Source organism: Plecotus auritus (genome assembly GCF_963455305.1).
Source record: "Plecotus auritus genome assembly, chromosome: 2".
Taxonomy (NCBI): Eukaryota; Metazoa; Chordata; class Mammalia; order Chiroptera; family Vespertilionidae; genus Plecotus; species Plecotus auritus.
Window position 1 is genome coordinate 66,379,608 of NC_137771.1, and position 7,351 is coordinate 66,386,958.

Sequence of the window (7,351 nt, forward strand, 5' to 3'; positions counted from 1 at the left end):
TCCTCTGTGCACAGAACAATGCAAGGCAGGGTCCTATAGGATTCAGCACTGTGAGCAAGCTCCCTTTGAAGATCTAGAGGTAGACTTTACAGAATTAGGGCACCTGTTCAGGCTGGGTTGAGGCATATCCTACCTGCACAGAGAAGGTGAGAGAAGTCACTAAGGCGTTACTGAAGGACATGACTCTGCGGTATGGAATGCCATTAACCATAGGGTCAGAAAATGGCCCAGCCTTTGTAGCTGAAGTACTACAGCAGGTAGCTAAGGCCTTAGGAATTAAGTGGAACTTACATGCAGCCTACAGGCCCCAGAGCTCAGGGAACACATGAACCGGATTCTCAAGCAGGCTATGGCTAAGCTATGCCAGGAGATGAACTTACAATGGACAGATATCATTTCTGGTCCTGTGGGTACACTGTGCCCTGAGGGCCAGGGTAGGGTTCTCTCCATTTGAAATTCTATATGGCAGACCCCCTTCCCTTAATTCGGCCAAGGGGAGATTTGGGGAAGCAGGGAACTTAGAAATTCAGAAACAGCCACAAGGACTTGGGAAAAGTATCCTTGAAGTCCACAGATGGGTTACTGATCGATTGCCCATCTCTCTAGGAACAGCTGTGTACCCTCACAAGCCTGGGGACCAGGTTTGGGTAAAATATTGGAAAAAGGAACCCCTTAAGTCAACCTAGAAGGGACCTTATCTAGTCGTACTAACCACCCCCTCAGCTCTCAAAGTTGCAGGAATGAACCTCTGGATCCACCACTCCCAGGTGAAAGCCCACCAGCTGGACAATCATCATCTAGAGTGGAAGGTGATCTCTGACCTGAACCACCCCCTGTGGTTCAAGAAGACGGTGGATCAGGCTGACCGACCTGACTTTGGTATTTCTGGATAATCACTATTTTCATTTTTCTAACAGTTTTATTCTGTCTTTATACAAGGGTCGCTGGAACCCCCAGACTGGTACCGGGAGAACTTCTCTGCCCTTGCTACTCCGAACTACTATTACGACCTCCTTAGGGAAGTTGGTGAAGACTCAGCATGCTACACCTCCCTTTTCATCACCCCCCTTCAGCAGGAAATAGCTAAAGCAGTCAGCCATGTTATCCCCAATTCCTGAGTCTTCTGTAATCCCCAAGGCTAAGGCTAGCTTGTGGAACAAGAGAGGGGGAATGAGAAGGAAAATAGGGGGGCAACTTTGGGAGCTGATAGCCTAGTTCAGTATCTAGTTAAACAGTAATCTTACTAGTACAAGCCCCATTCTAACTGACTTGGGTGGAGCTACAAAGCCCACCCCGAGGGGCCTGCTACAAGAAGATATCTATATCAAAACCTCCCCACATTGGCTGTTCAGGCTTTGGATCAAAGTCCCCTGGACTAGCAGCGCTGTGTAATACAGGTTTTACTTTCCTGATTCCTCTGGGTGCTGGCTGTCGTTCTCCTTGGTCATTCGACACAACAGTTTCAGGCTGAGACCTTAAGACTATTTCATGTTTTTTCTGGACAAACTTGGCTGTACCTAAGTCTCCACACTTATTCAATCCAGATAATTGATGGTTTACTTAAAACACACTGGAGGGGCATTATTAACCAAACACCATTGACTTATATTTTCTCTGAAGTAGTCATTTTTACAATTTTAGTGAAAAATAATTACCTTCTTTTCTTTTTATCAGAAGTCAGTAGTTTCATGAACCCCCACACCCAATCTGCTCTACCTTCTCAATTTTGAATCACCCAATCTAAAACTAGAGCGCATTCTTGAGCCCACCCTCCCCTTTTCCTCCACAGAAGCTCAAACTGGAAGCCTCACTAATTCCACCTCTTTCTGTCCCTTCTTTCCATTCCCATAGCCTTAGCCCAAACATTCATATTTCACCTGAATCAATAGTTTTATTTCAATCTCCTTTTCCCCAGATTATCCCCACTCCAAACAATGAGAAAAAAAAAATGTAACAGGAGAATGAAGAGCAATTAATTCTTACTGTAGGTGATTTATGTGAGAGAATCTAACATAATATCTGGCACATAATAGATTCCAAAACGTGCTAGAGGATTTTTGTTTGTCGGTTTTGGTGGAGGGTTGGATTTAAGGAGTTAGTCTGGAGGAGGCAAATTTAACCAGGTCTTGAAAGAAAAAAATCCCTTTTAGAGATTCATTTTATATTCTGTGATAAAACAGGTGCCATTTGAAATTTGTTTTTGCAAAATGAAATATATAACCCCTCACAGAACTGAACTGCCATGACCAATATATTGCATCATGTATAATAAATATGCTGTGTTTTTCTGTGGAACAAACCTTTTCTTGTGCATAATAATCATAAATCATGAAGCAAGGATGTGTTTCAGAAGAAAAATGACAGCCTATAATCGAAAGGAAGTGGCTCCTCATTTAAGGGAGTGAATAGGGCAGTGGTTGGCAAACCGCGGCTCGCAAGCCACATGCGGCTCTTTGGCCCCTTGAGTGTGGCTCTTCCACAAAATACCATGTGCGGGCGCGCACGTACAGTGCGTTGAAACTTCGTGGCCCATGCGCAGAAGTCGGTTTTCGGCTCTCAAAAGAAATTTCAATCGTTGTACTGTTGATATTTGGCTCTGTTGACTAATGAGTTTGCCGACCACTGGAATAGGGGAAACGTTTGCATGTGGGAGGTTGCCGTTTGTCCACACTTCTTTCCTGCTAAACAACAATTCTCTACTCAGTTGACCTCTTCCTGAGTACACATGTTCTATCTGTCCTTTAAATAGTCCTCATGGCAACTGTCCTGAGTCACCCTGGGAGCCACAGATAGATATTGAAACCAAGACTTCTTCCTGATTATAACAAAGGAATTAAAAATTAGTTCTTTCTCTCTCACTCTCATTCACCTTCCTACAAAATAAATTCATAGAAAGGCTTATATACCAGGAAAGCTATAAGAAGCATGTCAGATTCTATTTTGTTTCTATTCTTTAAAGGGGAGTGAGGAAGTTAAGAAAAGAAAATTGAGTTTATGAGCCAAGTTTAGATAAAAGACTCCCCAAAAATGTGGTGCTGTGCTGTGGAGGCTATGCGCATTTCCAGGGCTTGGGGTATCCCTAAACTGGTGAGTTGTTAGACAGCCTTGAACCCTGACTATCTCCTTCCTTCTGAAGGTATCTACTGATGTATATCTGTACTTCCTACATTCTTACAACATGAAGTTATCATTATTAGGAGAATTATACTAGTAATAACAATTGTAGTAATAATTAACATTTATTGAATACCCACTCTGCATCAGGTACTGTGGCTGTGTCTTTAAATGCCCAATGTAATTCTTATAACAATCCTAGGAAGGAAGTACAATATTCATCTGCATTTTGCTAATGAGGAAAGTGAGGGTCACTGAACAATCAGTAGTAGAGTCAGCAGTTGAATCCTTAGCATCTTCATTCCTGGATCCACATGTTACTTGAATGAAGTGAATGGAGCTGCTGAATGTTAAACTTGGAAGGAGAGTCCTGTCACTCTTCCTGAGGAATTGACCCTGACTCTGGAAAAAGTTTCAGTTTGGGATTCAGAACAACATGGCTGCTGCCATTCTATTGTCTTACACAAAAGCAGGTATGGTTGATGGAATAACACTTGTGCTGTGGGGTGGCAATGAGTAGAAGCAGGCTCCAGGAGTAAAGTTAAATTGGAATTCCTGAGAACAGTCTCCCCATCACTGTCCACAGTTTCGCTTTCTGCAGTTTTAGTTACCCACAGTCAACTGCATTCCAAATATATTAAATATAAAATTCCAGAAATAAACAAGTCATAAGTTTTAAATTTCATGCCATTCTGAGTAGTGGGATGAAATCTCACACCATCCTCCTCCTTCCTGCCTGGGATGTGGATCACCCCTTTTGTCCAGTGTTTCCATGCAGTATACAGTAGACACTTACTAGATATTTCGGTTAGCAGATCAACTGTTGTGGTATCATGGTGCTTGTGTTCAAGTAACCCTTATTTTACTTAATAATGGCCCCAAAGCATAAGAGTTGTGATGCTGGCCATTTTGGATATACCAAAGAGAAGCTGTAAAGTAAAAAGGAGAGTATAGTACAAGATATTTTGAGAGAAAAAGACCACATTCACATAACATTTATTACAGTATATTGTTATTGTTATTCCATTTTATTTTTAGTTATTACTGTCAATATGTTACTGTGCTAATTTATAAATTAAACTTTATCATAGGTATGTATGTGTAGGAAAAATGATGGTATAGATAGATTGCGTTACTATCATAGTTTCAGGCATCCACTGAGGCTCTTAGAACATATGGCTGGGGGGCGGGACTACTGCACTTAACTAAATATTGTGCTAGAGATGGTGGGACATTGGGGCAGGTGCTAACACAGCGGTGAGAATCAAAGTGGGCTTATGAGGTAGGAGAATAGGAGGCAAATGCAAAAGTCCAGGGCACCAAGGCCAAGTGAAGAAACAGAAATGTGTATGTTTACATAATAGAGATGGTGTAAGTTTAAAACAGCACTTCTCCACTTTGGCCTCGAATTGGAATCACATTTATAGCCCATCCACTTGGGTCCACTAGGATACTGAGGCCTGTTTGTACTGGCTTGCAGAGTGAATGTTAGCAAATCTTCCTAACTCCATGTTCAGTGGCATCATGTTTGTTGCCTGAAATGAGAGTATTTACACCATGAAAATTGGCAAATGCTACAGTTCAGGTGTGTGTGGGTGTTTGTTTTTTTTCCCTACAGCTAGTTGCTAAACTTTTATCATCATGCCATTGCTTGGATTTACCTTCATTGATTCTGATTTCATTGGTCTGGGGTACAGCTTGCACATCAGGATTTTTAAAACTCCCCCAGTTGATTCAAACATGCCACTAAGTACAGTTGTTCAAGCCTAGTACTCAAAGTGCAGATGTCAGCACTAGCATCACCTTGGAGCTTGTCAGAAATGCTGGATTTTACCCCACCTCACTAGCCCTGGGCTATTGAATCAGACTCTGCACTTTTAACAAGGTATATACATTAAAGTTTGAGAAGCACTGGTCTAAAACATTTGTTAGCTATTTAACATAGTCTACTGACCTAATCACATGAAAATGAAAAGAAAGAGGTAGCAAGAAAAAGAGAATAAAACATTGGTGAGCATGAAAAGACATTGTCAGTGCACGGAACAGTTATATTTGGTAGCTATCTGCAAGACTAGGCTGAGATCCCATGTTTTATTTCTCATGTGAATTTTCACAATATTCTGTGCCAACCATCATCTTTGATGGTTTCTTTAAAGAACTGTGAAAAGATGCAAAAGAAAAAAGATGTAGCTTAATTAATGAGGGCTGCATGCCACAGCACTGCCCTTTCAAAGCACTCCTACTAAGCTCATAGAATCTGACAAGACTTAAGTCCCAACAGACAACTCTTCGAGGATAAGGCCAATGTGAATAATGACTTCACATTGTCTCTACAAAGGTTCTAGAGTTCAGACGTTTTTAGAAGGTATCACTTCACACTCAAGCAATACTTCTTATTTGGTTGCAGACAGCTGGACTCATATAATGTTGAACTGATTGAAAGCCTAACAGGAGAGACCTCTCTATAACTTTCCAGTTTTGCTCATCAGCAGTTTAGTATCAAGATCAAGAAAGCGTTTTCAATGAAAAGCCTTAGAAATGCTCCAACCTACTTCCAATAAAATGTTGAAAAGTCAATGCTGAAAAGAATTATAGAATCATTAAAGAGAGGCCTTAGAAATCCAACCTAAATTATTATTGAATCCCAAAAAGGTCTGTTTCCCTCAAGGAGCATGCAAATAATCTCCTGATTCTTTCATCTTCCATTGCAAGCCAGACAAGAAAGTCTTCATCATTTATTCACACAACACACCTTTACTGAATACTTGCTCTATAGAAGGTACTGAACTAGATACATGAGGTACAAAAATGAATGAACATTAATTCATGGATGATCCAAAGGATGCACTGCTGCAACCATCTACTTCCGGAACTGCCTTAGCGTGCCCACCAAAACTTTCAAAATGGAAATCAGAAATCTGAAACTATTTTTCACAGGGCAAAGACTGTGATTGGACCAGAATTTCTAGTGTCTACTTATTTAAAGAACTATATCATTTTAGCAGAAGAGAAAAAATTCAAAATAGTGGGAATAAATGAATAAAGGAAGATACATTGACTGGGTTATTTCAATAGAAACACATTTTTAGTTGGTTGGCCATGTATGCGGCATTGACCTCTTAATCTGCATGCTGCCATTTTCTAGTAAGAAACTGTAATTCAGCTTGCCTGACTTTTTTGTCCTGAGACAAATTCTACTTAGCGTGAGACAGTGTGTAGAGGTAAGTGACGGACAGGAATCCATTCTATGTGCAGAGTTTTCCAGCAAACAGGATTAGAAGCTAAAGGGAAAACAAGCAGGTTCTCATTTCCAAAGTGGAAAAATAAATAACGTTCTAGTTTGTCACTACAGTGCTTTCAGATGAGTGGACTTCAGAATTTCAGCAACTTTCTACATAAACACATTGAAAACACTGCATTGATTTGTGCCATCAGGTATTTGACTTCAGAATATGCCCTTAAAACTTGATTAAAAAGTGGTCAGTCCTCTAAGACTTTCTATTTGTTTACTCTCCATAAAGTCCATAATTGTTTTTTCCCTCTACTGACCCAACCATATGTCCTGGGCCACTTAAAAAGGAAATGTCTAAGATCCTTTTGTTAGAAAGGAGAATTAGCATTCCTGCATAGACAAAAAGGAGTGGGCCAACTAACTCCCTCCTATTTGCACAGTTCATTCAACAACAACAACAAAAGAAAACACACTTTGTTTTCACCATATGTAACCTCAGATGAGACTCTAGATTCTTAAACTATTTACAACAAAATGTGAAATGGTCTGCAAGCCAGTCCAAATGTATACCGCCTGGATCATGTCAAATCATATTCTTTCCCTGCATGGAGAAGAGGCCCTAATTTGGCCTGAAGTTTGGCTTGGCAGGCAGCATGGACTTGTTGCTCCAGCTGTGTCTGATAGCAGATGACAAGATAAAGCATGCTGTTCATTTGTGTCCTTCACTCACAAGTGCAGTATAGAGAATCATATGCCTCATCAAATGAAGCCCTGTAGCTATACAATCTTGACTTCAGGCAATAAAGAGAAATAGTCATCACTTTTAGCAAATCTGTGAAGTAAACTTACAATTCTTCTTGCTTATAACTCAAGATGAGTTATAAACATGTTGAATAATAAAGTATCTAAAAGTCCTGAAAGATTTGGTCTCAAAAATGGAAGCACTTATTTTTATTTTTTGCTTTAGAAGTATATACAGAAATAGTCAGAAATGAAATTAATTCA